Here is a 16,226-nt window from a genome sequence, read left to right as displayed (position 1 = left end):
TACCTTTTGAAGATACCATGTAATTCTGATGTCTGATTAACAGTGTAAAAACATTGTATCAGTTCATTTTTCTCAGCACATCCTCAAGAGAGATCCATTTATAAAATTATATATTCATATCTGTGGAAGTCTCTATCTTAAAATGAACTATGCAAAATTACTAAGGAAAAGACACAGGTCTTTATAAGCAAGTCATTTGAGATGAGGAAACTCAACCAAATGAAATGACAATATATTGACAACAAAAAACAAACAAGACTTATAACTCTTTTCCCCAAGCAGGCTCAGTGTGCAATGGCTGCAAACAGGAGCTTCCTTGGTAGTGTAGGCAGCCTGCTGCCTGTACAGGTTGCCCTAAGGGACCTTGAAAGACAACTCTTTCCAGTGGACATTCATGACTAATCAGCTGTCCCCAGCTGAGGCTCCAGACAAGTATGTGTGGTACCTTTAGAAAGGCCCAGGTCACAGTGGCCAAGGTCCATACTGACCAAATCATAAAGTTCATCCACACCAAGCTGCAGAACAAGGAGCATGTGACTGAGGTCCTCTGGGGCCAACTTCAAGTTCCCTGGCCACTGGAAGGTCCATATCTCCAAGAAGCGGGGATTTACCAAGTTTAATGTGGGTGAATTTGAAAACATGGTGGCAGAAAAACAGTCCATACTGGATGGCTGTGGGGGTCAAATATATCCCTAGTCATGGCCCTCAGGACTCATGAGAGCCTTGGCACTATCCCCTCTTAATCATGCCCACCAATGACTCCTACTTTCCTGTCAAAAACAAACAAACAAACAAACCAAGAAACAAAAGTAATGGCAATAACTTTCTTAGCATATGATGAGATTGGATATAATATTTAAATTACTGAATATTTTAAATTGCACCACACGAGGTCCAAGTCTATTAACAATTTGTAGGTTAAATATCAGATGTAATAGTTCCTGAATGAACCATTGACAAGTCTGGTGCATGAGTTCTCAGTATTTGACAATACCAGAATGATCTAAATTAAGAATATCTGCATTTACAGATCTTTGTATTTATTATTTATTATTCACAATAATAATAAAAGTATATTTCTAATTTATCCCCAACATTTCAATAGTGCCTCTTGCCATGATATATAAATACCACCTTTTGACACTGAGGCATAAGCTCTTTCCTATGGAGCTGGAATCTGCCTGACTTATATTTTGCTACCTCTATCACAACAGATAAGTGAAATATTGAAAGTATTTATATACCTTAAAAACAATGGTATATAAATTTCATTTTTGGATTTTTAAAATGCATTTTACCTATGACTTGGAATTACAAAAACCTTCAAAAATTCACTATTACATTCATCCCATAAAGAAGTAGACTCTTTCAACATATAAGCACTTGCTTTACACAAATGTTTTGACCATCTCTCCTCAAAACAAAAACATAAAGAAATGAATATGAAACCATATACACACTCCAAAAAATAAAGATAACAAGTCCTTATTCTTTTAAGGCTCTAACATCTGAGATCTTGAGCAATTTTAACCTCTGATGAACTTCAGTCAATGAAGGGCAATGAATAAAGGGCTGGTGACCTATTTATCAATTTACTGGGCAAACAGTTCTTCCAGAGCATCAGACCAGCTCTGTGTTTTCATGTAAGTCAGATTAGCATCCTGGTTGTCAGTGTGTCATCTATGAGAGGGGAAGATGACCTTAGTCTCTGTAAGGCCACCCATTGTTTGAATATTCAGTGACACTAAGTGTTGGATATGGATGAAGGTTGTAGAAAAGGTCTTCCTTATACAAATATAAATATTTAGAGGTTTCTAGAGGAATAAAGTGAAAAACATAACTGCCATAACTCAGGTTCAGTTAATTGAATTATGTGGTCATCCTACCACACAAAGAAAATCAGAACTCTCAGAAGTCCATTGGATACAGAAAATAGAGGCAGCAATTTGAATCATTTGTTTCCCTAAGCCTCAAGCTGTTCTCAAATTGGCAGTTTTGCCTAAACTAGGCATTTATTTGATTGATTTTTTTTTTTTCTTTCTGTCCTGAATGAATCATGACAGTTTTTATCTGTGTCAGCATACCAACTCAGTTGCAGAAACAGGAGGTGGGAGATTCCACTCCTGGGTGATTACAGCTCATGGGCCTCCAGTATGCAAAACACTTAGTGAGATTCAAAGAATGAGCAGAAATACAGATAGTGTGCTTTATTTTCAGATCGTTCTTGATTCAGTTCTCAAGACCATCTTTCAGGTAGGATCTTTTTCTTTTTCCTCCAATGGAGGGAAAAAAAAATCTTCACAGTGTTTTAAATAAAAATAAAATGAACACAAAACAAAATAACAAAAAAACCTTACACGACTGCTTCTGAGTAAAAAAGAAAATTCCCCTTTGTAACAGAGAGCAGCTGTGAAGACATCTGTGGGCTGAACAGAGTCCTAAAAGAACAATTGTGCATACATCTGTGGAGATAAAATAAGTGATGGATAAAATGTGAATCAAGAGCTCACATTCTGTAGATACTAGTATGCATGTATAAGAATAAAACGAGACTCATAAAACATCTTTTTTCACTTCATCATCAACTATGGTGAATTAAAATGTGACCATAAAAGAGTAAAATAAGTGCTGGATTATGAAAGGTCAGCTGGAGGGGCATAAAACTGTTTGGTCTTTGCTTTTTTCAGAGTAGACCTAAGGGCACGTATACCATTTCCCAGTGAATCCCATACATTTTCATTTGACCATCTGTAAGGAGAGAAATTTCAGTAGTATCCAGCGTACCACTTGTGTCTTATGCAAATATGCTCTCAGTCCTCAAAAACCTAGAATATTTTTCTAAGCCTTTGCAATGCAGTTATGTGAAATTTGAAGTGGACTGCAAATAATTAAATATAGTTAAGACACTGAGAAAATTAAATGTTTTGTAAAATCACATAACAAATATATTTTTAGATGTCATCAATTTCTACCTTACTTTCCAAATATATTAATAATTTCAAGTCCAGAGCAGCAAAGTGTCTTGACCAAAAAACACATGAATAGTGGCAGAACTCGGATAAGAATGACAGAAGGACACATAATGTCCTGGCTTTCAACTTAAATTGCTTTATAATTAGCTATCTTGGAATTATTTTACAAATTTTGTTAAATAGCATTTGGTCTCTGGACATAATTTAAAACCAATTAGATTATAAACACCCTGCAATGGAGCATGCCCATGTTACTGAGTTGTACCAAACTTTAATATTCCAATAATTTATTATGTTATTTTAATTGTTCCAGATCATATGAAAGGATGGAGTCTTTCCTGGATGTTTAGTGTACTTTCAAACTCCTCTTGCCAAAAACTAGGCAATATACCATACAAAGAACATAAATCAATCATAATTATACTTATGCATGAGGTTAGAAAATCTTTCTATAAACCATTAGCAAGTCAAACTGAGCAGTATATTATATGAATAGCATAACTGAGGAGGTTTTGTTCCAGGAATTTAGGGATATTTACTCTAAATGAAAAAAGTGACGTAGTCTTTATTAGAGGAAGGTGATAAATTTAATCAATATTTCTTTTCAAAACTATTCCAAAATCAGAAATCAAAAATATTTCTTTCACATGATAAAGACTATCATAAAACAATAGACAGCATAATTTTTTACTTGTTAAATTCTGGAGTCACTTCTGCTATTAAACACATATATTCTAGATAATTGCTGTAAAATACAATCACCTTATAGCTATAATTAAAAGGAAGAGACAAATCTAGTACTATACTTATACATCGTATGCTTTTTACTTGGAAAGTCAAAAATAGTCAGCTGAATCAATTGAAATATTACAAGCTATAACACATTAAATAAAAGTGACAATCACAAAAATAATCCAAGAATTAACTGCTCAATGACAATCTGGAATCTGTCAGAGAGAAAGAAAACTTTTCAAAATAGCAATTGAAAGTATAACTTACAGAGAGAAAAATAAATAACTTCAATATTGATTTAAACATAGACAATTAAAAGCTTCACTAAGAGACTACATAAAGGCTCAGATATATGTAGAGTCTTATTATGGTCTTAGATTAAAGGACTTAATAACATAAAGAGATACATTCCCCAGAGGTAATCTATAAATTTGTATAAGTCATCCAGTATGCCAAAGGGAATTTTCTTCAGAATTTTGCAAAATGATTTTTAAGTAAATTTGGAGAATAATAACAGAAAATATAAGAATTGCAAGAACATTATTGGAAGGATAATTTGAGAGCCTAGTTGTATAAAATATTAACTTGTATTCTAAAGATATAGTAATTAAAACAGTATGATATTGACATAAACATCGTAAAAAGATAGAAAATTCAGAAACATGCCCAAGGACATGTATTAAGTACACAATAAAGGAAATATCTTAATCACTTAGAAAAGTAATAGAATTTTTAATAAATGACATTATAGAGTTTATTACAGTATATAATAAAATTAATCCCTGATGAATTAAAAAATAAAGTAAAAAATGTGCTCTTAATAGTACTATGATAAAAAGAAAAACTAGGTCAGTAGAGATTGTCATATTGAAGTATGTGAGACAGAGGAGAAATATTGTATGACATTCTTTACATGTGGAATCTGAAAAGAAATGATACAAATGAAGCTACTTACAAGACAGAAGGAGACTCATAGAGAATGAGCTTATGGTTGCTGGGAGGAAGTATAGGGGAAAAGGGTAGTTAGGGAATTTGGGATGGACATGTACTGAGGTGGTTTAGTAGCTAGGTTGTGCCTGATTCTTGTGACCCCACGGACTATATAGCCCACCAGGCTCCTCTGTCCATGGACTTTTCCAGGCAAGAGTACTGGAGTGGATTGCCATTTTCTCCTCATAAGATCTTCTGAACCCAGGGATCAAACCTGGGTCTCCTGCACTGCAGGCAGATCATTTACCCCAGAGCCACCAGGGAAGCCTGGACATGTACACACTGTTGTATTTAAAATGGACAACCAACAAAGACTTACTGTATAGCACATGGAATTCTGCTCAGTTGTTATGTGGCAGACTGGATGTGAGGGGAGTTTGGGGGAGAATGGATACACATGTACATATATATATATGGCTGAGTCTCTTTGCTGTTTACCTGAAACTGTTAAAACATTGTTAATTGGCTATACACCAAAATGAAATAAAAAGTTACAAATGAAATTAAAAATTTTTTAAACAGGTCAGAAATTATATAAACTTGGATTATGAATGCTTTTCTAATGAAAAGTACACTATGAAAAGTAGAACTATTAAGGCCAAAATTAATAGATTTGTCCTCTTCTCACCACTATACTACAATCTCCTCAGCTAAGATCTTCCTAATGGGTTTGTTTGATGCTGCTGAAACCCTCAAGGAAGACAAATACCTAAGGACTTGGGAGAAAATAAAGTGATAGAAGTGTTCAGAAAAAGAAATGGGAAATTTCCAGTAAAAATATTTCTTAAATTGCTATGCCTATAAAATTCAAAGGCAATATAAAATCAGTTAACTAGTATACTAATTACAATGATAATTTACGATATTAAAGAATCATTGATATCACTACTTTACTTCTTTTATACAATGTGTCTCAGTCATATCAGTATTTAGGATTTAGACAATCAGTAATTTCATTCAACTGCATTATAAATGAAACTGAGTTTTTAAAATGATCTGTAAACCTAACCACTCTGCTAAACATATGGGTCTGTGGGAAAATATGTTTTATTTCCAAGTGACTGATTTTTAAATGGACCTTGGAAATATAACCTATTACCAAAGCATGAAGTACTCATATTTTATGCATATATGTCTACACATGCATGCACATATATATGTTACTATATTTTTTGAAGGTTTTTCTCTTTGTTTTAGGAAGGTCATTCCATATAAAAACAATAAAAATATAACAATGTTAAGAAGAAACTTACAGTTGAATATTCAAGTGGAAAATATGCACACATTATCATTTACCATAATTTTAAATGGTAAATTAACTGACTGCAAAAAACCCCAAAATGTTTTTCCTAAATCCCTCTGCTGTCTCAACTCTTGGAGTATTATAAGCAGAAGTCCTACCTAGTGTGATTTATAAGTATCAAATTAAGACTGAATATGTACAGAAAATCCATTGGTTTAAAGGTTAATTTAATATCTTTGACTATTCAATGTTCTGCAGGAGGAAAAACCCACCTTGACAAAAGGACAAAATGAAGATTCTGTAAAGATACTGAAATATCCAGTTCTGAGACTATTTAGTCAGTTACCAGTAAAGAAATCTGGTGCTAGATTGGTCCCAGGACCAACAAAAAAAGATATAGTTAAATCCAAACCAACCATCTGATAAGGGGCAACTTAATGTCTCAAATACTTATGGAAAACCAGTCAAAATATACTTGCCAGCTTAATTCACAGGATAGTAAGGATTAAGCAATTAACTTGGTTATGTTATTTATATATACTAATATATATAATTTTTATATACATACATATATATATATATATATATATATATATATATATATATATACATATACACATGGAAATGGCAACCCACTCCAATATTCTTGCCTGGAGAATTCCATGGACAGAGGAGCCTGGTGGCCTACAGTCTATGGGGTCGCAAAGAGTCGGATACGAATTCACTTTCACTTTCATATATATATACAACACATAACTCACATGTACCAGGCAGAGCAGTGGTAAGTAATTCCCCTGCCATGCAGGAGACGTAGGAGATGTAGTTTCTATCCCAGGGTCAGGAAGATCCCCTGGAAAAGGAAATTGCAATCTACTCCAGTATTTCTGCCTGGAAAGTTCCATGGACAGAGGAGCCTGGTAGACTACAGTCAATGGGGTCTCAACGAATAGGACACAACTGAGCACATGCACACACACACACACATACAACACATAACTTAAGCAGAATATACTACAATCACATCACAATAACCAGTTTTATGTAAAACATATAAAGTACAATGTGAATCCAAGTGGGCCTTAGGAAGCATCACTACAAACAAAACTAGTGGAGGTGATGGAATTCCAGTTGAGCTATTTCAAATCCTGAAAGATGATGCTGTGAAAGTGCTGCACTCAATATGCCAGCAAATCTGGAAAACTCAACAGAGGCCACAGGACTGGAAAAGGTCAGTTTTCATTCCAATTCCAAAGAAAGGCAATGCCAAAGAATGCTCAAACTACCGCACAATTGCACTCATCTCACGGGCTAGCAAAGTAATGCTCAAAATTCTCAAAGCCAGGCTTCAACAATACATGAACCATGAACTTCCAGATGTTCAAGCTGGTTTTAGAAAAAACAGAAAAACAAGAGATTAAATTGCCAGCATCCACTGGATCATGGAAAAAGCAAGAGAGTTCTAGAAAAAGATCTATTTCTGCTTTATTGACTATGCCAAAGCCTTTGACTGGATGGATCACAGTAAACTGTGGAAAATTATTCAAGAGACGGGAATACTAGACCACCTTACCTGCGTCTTGAGAAATCTGTATGCAGGTCAAGAAGCAACAGTTAGAACTGGACATGGAACAACAGACTGGTTCCAAATAGGAAAAAAGGAGTATGTCAAGGCTGTATATTGTCACCCTGCTTATTTAACTTCTATGCAGAGTACATCATGAGAAATGCTGGGCTGGATGAAGAACAGCTGGAATCAAGACTGCTGGGAGAAATATCAATAACCTCAGATATGCAGATGACACCACGCTTATGGCAGAAAACAAAGAAGAACTAAAGAGCCTTTTGATGAAAGTGAGAGAGGTGAGTGAAAAAGTTGGCTTAAGCTCAACATTCACAAAACTAAGATCATGGCATCTAGTCGCATTACTTCATGGCAAATAGATGGGGAAACAGTGATTGACTTTATTTTTAGGGGCTCCAAAATCATTGCAGATGGTGACTGCAGCCATGAAATAAAAGGACACTTACTCCTTATAAGAAAAGTTATGACCAACCTAGACAGGATAATAAAAAGCAGAGACATTACTTTGCCAACAAAAATCCGTCTAGTCAAGGCTATGGTTTTTCCAGTAGTCATGTATGGATGTGAGAGTTGGACTGTGAAGAAAGCTGAGTGCCGAAGAATTGATGCTTTTGAACTGTGGTGTTGGAGAAGACTCTTGAGAGTCCCTTGGACTGCAAGGAGATCCAACCAGTCCATTCTAAGGGAAATTAGTCCTGAATGTTCATTGGAAGAACTGATGGTTAAGCTGAAACTCCGGAACTTTGGCTACCTGATGTGAAGAGCTGACTCATTTCAAAAGACCCTGAGGCTGGGAAAGATTGAAGGCGGGAGAAGGGGATGACAGAGGATGAGGTGGTTGAATCACATCATCAACTCAATGGACATGAGTTTGAGTAAATTCTGGGTGTTGGTGAGGCACAGGAAGGCTTGGCATGCTGTAGTCCATGGGGTCATAAAGTCGGATACGACTGAGCGACTGAACTGAACTGATAAAGTTTAAACAGTTGAATTTTGATAATGTTTGGAATTTGTAACTCTTTTTTTCCATTAAATTTTCTCTCCTTTTAGCCAAAATATCTATAATTGGTATCCTATGGCTGTCCCACCATTGCATTATGGGAGCAGATAAGTTGGTGTATGAATTTCTCAGGTTCAAAGATGAAGCTGGATTGTTTCTCAAGATGGATTATACTCCCCAGAGTCTCATGAAAATCTAATTTAGAAAATTTGGGTGATGAGATTTGGGACTTTTGAATTTATGAAAGTTAGGTGAGCTTTCTGAAACTGAATTGATTTTGTCATGAGTTGAGACCTTTCAGTTCAGTTCAGTCGCTCAGTCGTGTCCAACTCTTTGCGACCCCAGGAATCGCAGCACACCAGGCCTCCCTGTCCATCACCAACTCCCGGAGTTCACCCAAAACCATGTCGAGTCGGTGATGCCATCCAGCCATCTCATCCTCTGCTGTCCCCTTCTCCTCCTGCCCTCCCAGCATCAGAATCTTTTCAAATGAGTCAGCTCTTAGTATTAGTGGCCAAAGTATTGGCATTTCAGCTTCAACATCACTCCTTCCAATGAACACCCAGGACTGTTCTCCTTTAGGATGGACTAGTTGGATCTCCTTGCAGTCCATGGACTCTCAAGAGTCTTCTCCAACACCACAGTTCAAAAGCACCAATTCTTCGGCACTCTGCTCTCTTCACAGTCCAACTCTCACATCCATACATGACCACTAGAAAACCCATAGCCTTGACTAGATGGGCCTTTGTTGGCAAAGTAATATCTCTGCTTTTCATTTTTTAAAAAAAATTTATGGTCAACTGATTTATACTTCTTAATTTGAGTAGACAGGAAATGCTTTTCATTAAAAATAAATTCCTAACACATGAAAATTTTTATCTTTTTCCATGTTGAGTTTTTTTCATAGCCATTGGCTAAATGTTGCTGCAAAATCTAATTTTAAATTGATACATTTTTATGTCTTTATGTTAAATTTTGAAAATACACCCTATCTATGGGAATATTATGACAGAAACAAAAAACTGAAATGCAAAATGAAGCTATTGCAGATGCCTAACAAGAAAATATAGACACACAAATACCCTCATAAATCTCAGTAAAGTATAATTCAATTTTGCTCCAGATTAAAAAATCTTGCCTGCTGGTTTGATCTGAAGTTATACTGGCCCCACCATGAACTGTTCACTTTCCATGGAAAGCAATCCTGTTGTCTGTCTTTTTTGACCTCTTGGTATGCACAGCTGTGGTGGGGCCACTACCAATTTGTCACTTCAGACAATGCTTCCTTCTGCACTTTCTGAGTTTATCCCCCATAGACCATGGGCATGCAATCCAAGGCTTTGCAACATCCCCTGGCTTCCTGAATATACAGACTAACCAGAATTTAACCATCCCAGGAAGGTTCTGGTTTGCTGGGAAGGGATGCTAAGAGTCAGGACACCATCACAGACACTGGCCAAGCAGAACTGTTGGTTTTAATTTAGTTCAGTTCAGTCCAGTTCAGTCACTCAGTCATGTCTGACTCTTTGCAATCCCATGAATTGCAGCATGCCAGGCCTCCCTGTCCATTACCAACTCCTGCAGTTCACTCACACTCACGTTCATTGAATCAGTGATGCCATCCAGCCGTTTCATCCTCTGTCGTCCCCTTCTCCTCCTGCCCACAATCCCTCCCAGCATCAGAGTCTTTTCCAATGAGTCAACTCTTTGCATGAGGTGGCCAAAGTACTGGAATTTCAGCTTCAGCATCATTCCTTCCAAAGATATCCCAGGGCTGATCTCCTTCAGAATGGACTGGTTGGATCTCCTTGCAGTCCAAGGGACTCTCAAGAGTCTTCTCCAACACCACAGTTCAAAAGCACCAATTGTTCAATGCTAAGCTTTCTTCACAGTCCAACTCTCACATCCATACATGACCACAGGAAAAACCATAGACTTGACTAACGGACTTTTGTTGACAAAGTAATGCCTCTGCTTTTCAATATGCTATCTAAGTTGGTCATAACTTTCCTTCCAAGAAGTAAGCGTCTTTTAATTTCATGGCTGCAATCACCATCTGCAGTGATTTTGGAGTCCAAGAAAATAAAGTCTGACACTGTTTCCACTGTTTCCCCATCTATTTCCCATGAAGTGATGGGACCAGATGCCATGATCTTAGTTTTCTGAATGTTCAGTTTTAAGCCAACTTTTTCATTCTCCTCTTTCACTTTCATCAAGAGGCTTTTTAGTTCCTCTTCACTTTCTGCCTTAAGGGTGGTGTCATCTGCATATCTGCGGTGATTGATATTTCTCCCAGCAACCTTGATTCCAGCTTGTGTTTCTTCCAGTCCAGTGTTTCTCATGATGTACACTGCATAGAAGTTAAATAAGCAGGGTGACAATGTACAGCCTTGACATACTCGTTTACCTATTTGGAACCAGTCTGTTGTTCCATGTCCAGTTCTAACTGTTGTTTCCTGACCTGCATATAGGTTTCTCAAGAGGCAGGTCAGGTGGTCTGGTATTCCCATCTCTTTCAGAATTTCTTACATTTGGCTGTGACCCACCCAGGCAAAGGCTTTGGTATAGTAAATAAAGCAGGTGTTTCTTTGTACAGTTCTTCTGTATATTCTTGCTGCCTCTTCTTAATATCTTCTGCTTCTGTTAGGTCCATACCATTTCTGTCCTTTATCGAGCCCACCTTTGCATGAAATGTTCCCTTGGTATCTCTAATTTTCTTGAAGAGATCTCTAGTCTTTCCCATTATGTTGTTTTCCTTTATTTCTTTGCATTGGTCGCTGAAGAGGGCTTTCTTATCTCTCCTTGCTATTCTTTGAAACTCTGCATTCAGATGCTTATATCTTTCCTTTTCTCCCTTGCTTTTCACTTCTCTTCTCTTCACAGCTATTTGTAAGGACTCTCCAGACAGCTATTTTGCTTTTTTGCATTTCTTTTTCTTGTGGATGGTGTTGATCCCTGTCTCCTGTACAATGTCACCAACCTCCATCCATAGTTCATCAGGCACTCTATCTACCAGATCTAGGCCCTTAAATCTATTTCTCACTCCCACTGTATAATTATAAGGGATTTGACTTAGGTCATACCTGAATGGTCTAGTGGTTTTCCCTACTTTCTTCAATTTCAGTCTGAACTTGGCAATAAGGAGTTCATGATCTGAGCCACAGTCTGCTTCCTGTCTTGTTTTTGCTGACTGTATAGAGCTTCTCCATCTTTGGCTGCAAAGAATATAATCAATCTGATTTTGTGTTGACCATCTGGTGATGTCCATGTGCAGAGTCTTCTCTTGTGTTGTTGGAAGAGGTTGTTTGCTATGACTAGTGCATTCTCTTGGCAAAACTCTAGTAGCCTTTGCCCTGCTTCATTCCGTATTCCAAAGCCAAATTTGCCTGTTACTCCAGGTGTTTCTTAATTTCCTACTTTTGCATTCCAGTCCCCTATAACGAAAAGGACATCTTTTTTGGGTGTTAGTTCTAAAAGGTTTTGTAGGTCTTCATAGAACTGTTCAACTTCAGTTTCTTCAGCATTACTGGTTGGGGTACAGACTTGGATAAGTGTGATATTGAATGGTTTGCCTTGGAAACGAACAGAGATCATTTTGTCATTTTTGAGATTGCATCCAAGTACTGCATTTTGGACTCTTTTGTTGACCATGATGGCTACTCCATTTCTTCTAAGGGATTCCTCCCTGCAGTAGTAAATATAATGGTCATCTGAGTTAAATTCACCCATTCCAGTCCATTTTAGTTCACTGATTCTTAGAATGTTGACGTTCACCCTTGCCATTTCCTGTTTGACCACTTCCAATGTACCTTGATTCATGGACCTAACATTCCAGGTTCCTATGCAGTATTGCTCTTTTTCAGCACTGGACCTTGCTTCTATCACCAGTCACATCCACAACTAGGTATTGTTTTTGCTTCGGCTCCATCCCTTTATTCTTTCTTTAGTTATTTCTCCACTGATCTCCAGTAGCATATTGGGCACCTACCGACCTGGGGAGTTCATCTTTCGGTATCCTATCATTTTGCCTCTTCATACTGTCAATGGTCAGGGGCGGTGGCCAAGAGGAGCAACCCCACATCCAAGGAGCAGTGGCTACACAGACTCAGGAGGCCCGAGAGGAGTTACTCCATGTTCAAGGTCAGGAGGGGCGATGGTGAGGAGATACCCTTCATCCAAGGTAAGGAGCAGCAGCTGCACTTTGCTGGAGCAGCTGTGAAGAGATACTCCATGTCCAAGGTAAGATAAACCCAAGTAAGACTGTAGGTGTGGTGAGAGGGCATCAGAGGGCAGACACATTGAAACCATAATCACAGAAAACTAGTCAATCTAATCACACTAAGACTACAGGCTTGTCTAACTCAATGAAAATAAGCCATGCCTGCGGGGCAACCCAAGATGGGCGGGTCATGGTCCAGAGGTCTGACAGAATGTGGTCCACTGGAGAAGGGAATGGCAAACCGCTTCAGTAGTCTTGCCTTGAAAACCCCATGAACAGTCTGAAAATCATAATACAGAGAAAATAGCTAGTGGAAAGGTCTTTAGTTAGAGTTCCAAAACAAAGAGAAGAAGGGGAGCAGTCTTAACTGTGTCAAATATTCTTGGGAATTACAGAAAGATCATGGAAAAGGAACTATTGGATTTGGCAAGGTGATGCCTGATATAAGAAGATCTTATTAGAGTGAGCAGAGAGGAGATGCTAAGGAGGGTAAGAAGTGGAGACATTAGCTATAGATAATTTTTTCAATACATTTTGCTATAACACAGAGAAATCAGACAATAACTGCAGGGTTGCTGTGACATCAAGCAAACTTTTTTAAAGGAAATTCTAAAGTATCCTATATACTGAAGGAATGATTGGTGGAAGGGAGAAAGCATGCAGAAGGATGTGGGGATAGTCAGAACAAAGTCCTTGATCAGGCAAAAGAGAGTGGGTTTGAAACCCATGTGGAAAATTTGCTATTTGAAAGAAGCAGACAGAACACACTCATCTGAAATATGACAAGGGAAGGTTGAGGGAAGGTGTAGAATTTAATACATCAGTTGGCTTCCCTAGTGGCTCAGACAATACAGAATCTGCCTGCAATGCAGAAGACCTGGGTTTGATCCCTGGGTTGGGAAGACCCCCTGGAGAAGGGAATGGCTACACATTCCAAGTATTTTTGCCTGGAAATTTCCATGGACAGAGGAGACTGTTCGTCTATGGAATGGACAGACTATAGCCCATGGGATCACAAAGAGTCAGACAAAACTGAGTGACTAACACTGGGAATTCCTTTAGTAGGAAGATATGTTCACTGTCCATTTTCTTCCATTTTTCTCAAGATATGAAACATATTTATATTTGTTGTAGTAGATTTGAGAAGAGAAGATAATTTGAAAAGGTTGATGCCTTTTGGTCACTCAACTGGTTCAGGCATGGATCTTTAATGTGTTTGAATGGTTCTCTTTACTCAAACCTCATGAGGACAAAAAGATTTGTTAAAAATAGAAAATTTATGCAATTATTCTCCCTTCCTCTCTCTCTCTCCCTGTTTCTCTCTCTGCACACACTCACACGCTTTGTATGAACGAATATGAAATAGATTCAGTGAATACAGTAGCACTTTGACAATGTGAGGGAGGTTATCAACCACATTAACAGAAAGAGCCTCTTCTTAATTGGAGCCTAAACTTAAAATAGCTCTTTAGCTTGGGCAGCAGCATAACCTTTCCTGTGCAACATCATTAACACCCAGGCAATTATGGATTCAGACACTGAGTTTGAATCATTTCACAAGACACTATGAAAATGCAGAATAATTAAATTATCCATTGCAGAATAATTAAATTATCCATAATCAACAAAGAAGTTTTGTGTCCTGTATTTGAAAATGGGCCATTTTTTTAATCCCCAAGTTTCCTAAGGGAGATCTTCAGAGAAATTTGAAAAAAAAAAAAAAGTTGAAAAGGGTATTCTGTGTAATTCCCATGTCCTCTTCTTGCCAATACTGAAGTGGTTTGCCTTTCCCTTCTCCAGTGGACCACATTCTGTCAGACCTCTCCACCATGACCCGCCAGTCTTGGGTTGCCCCACGGGCCTGGCTTAGTTTCATTGAGTTAGACAAAGCTATGGTCCTAGTGTGATTAGATTGACTGGTTTTCTGTGAGTATGGTTTCAATGTGTCTGTCCTCTAATGCCCTCTTGCAACAGCTACCAACTTACTAGGGTTTCTTTTACCTTGGCTGTGGGGTATCTCTTCACAGTTGCTCCAGCAAAGCGCAGCCACTGCTCCTTACCTTGGAAGAAGGGTATTTCCTCACTGCTGCCCTTCCTGACCTTCAACGTGGGACAGCTCCTCTAGGCCCTCCTGCACCCACGCAGCCACCTCTCCTTGACAGAATGTGGTCCACTGAAGAAGGAAATGGCAAGCCACTTCAGTATTCTTGCCTTGAGAACCCCATAAACAGTATGAAAAGGCAAAATGATGGGATACTGAAAGAGTAACTCCCCAGGTCAGTAGGTGCCTAACACGCTACTGGAGATCAGTGGAGAAATAACTAAAGAAAGAATGAAGGGATGTAGCCAAAGAAAAAACAATACCCAGCTGTGGATGTGACTCGTGATAGAAGCAAGGTCCGATGTTGTAAAGAGCAATATTGCATAGGAAACTGGAATGTCAGGTCCATGAATCAAGGCAAATTGGAAGTGGTCAAACAGGAGATGGCAAGAGTGAACGTTGACATTCTAGGAATCAGCGAACTAAAATGGACTGGAATGGGTGAATTTAACTCAGACCATTATATCTACTACTGTAGGCAGGAATACCTCAGAAGAAATAGAGTAGCCATTATGGTCAACAAAAGAGTCCGAAATGCAGTACTTGGATGCAATCTCAAAAACGACAAAATGATCTCTGTTCGTTTCCAAGGCAAACCATTCAATATTAGTAACTTGGATTGTAATCCAAGTCTATGACCCAATGAGTAATGCTGAAGATGAATGGTTCTATGAAGACCTACAAGACCTTTTGGAACTAACACCCAAAAAAGATGTCCTTTTCATTATAGGGGACTAGTATGCAAAAGTAGGAAGCCAAGAAACACCTGGAGTAACAGGCAAATTTGGCCTTGGAATGCGGAATTAAGCAGGGCAAAGGCTACTAGAGTTTTATCAAGAAAATGCACAGGTCATAGCAAACACCCTCTTCCAACAACTCAAGAGAAGACTCTGCACATGGACATCACCAGACGGTCAACACCAAAATCAGATTGATTATATTCTTTGCAGCCAAAGATGGAGAAGCTCTATACAGTCAGCAAAAACAAGACCAGGAGCAGACTGTGGCTCAGATCATGAACTCTTTATTACCAAATTCAGACTTAAATTGAAGAAAGTAGGGAAAACCACTAGACTGTTCAGGTATGACCTAAATCAAATCCCTTATGATTATACAGTGGAAGTGAGAAATAGATTTAAGGGCCTAGATCTGATAGACAGACTGCCTGATGAACTATGGAATGAGGTTCGTGACATTGTACAGGAGACAGGGATCAAGACCATCCCCATGGAAAAGAAATGCAAAAAAGCAAAGTGACTGTCTGGGGCAGCCTTATAAATAGCTGTAAAAAGAAGAGAGGCAAAAAGCAAAGGAGAAAAAGAAAGATATAAGCATCTGAATGCAGAGTTCCACAGAATAGCAAGGAGAGATAAGAAAGCCTTCTTCA

At 38.1% G+C, this 16,226-nt stretch overlaps 1 non-coding gene across 1 annotated transcript; it reads left to right on the top strand.

The window, feature by feature from the left end:
• The first annotated feature begins 239 nt into the window (after positions 1 to 239).
• Positions 240 to 377, top strand: LOC138431612 (small nucleolar RNA SNORA70). Its single transcript, XR_011253767.1, has one exon. It is a non-coding gene; the product is annotated as a small nucleolar RNA SNORA70 (small nucleolar RNA).
• The last annotated feature ends 15,849 nt before the right edge of the window (positions 378 to 16,226 follow it).

This window comes from Ovis canadensis, chromosome 1 (assembly GCF_042477335.2).
Source record: "Ovis canadensis isolate MfBH-ARS-UI-01 breed Bighorn chromosome 1, ARS-UI_OviCan_v2, whole genome shotgun sequence".
Taxonomy (NCBI): domain Eukaryota; kingdom Metazoa; phylum Chordata; class Mammalia; order Artiodactyla; family Bovidae; genus Ovis; species Ovis canadensis.
This window is presented reverse-complemented; position numbering and strand designations above follow the sequence as displayed.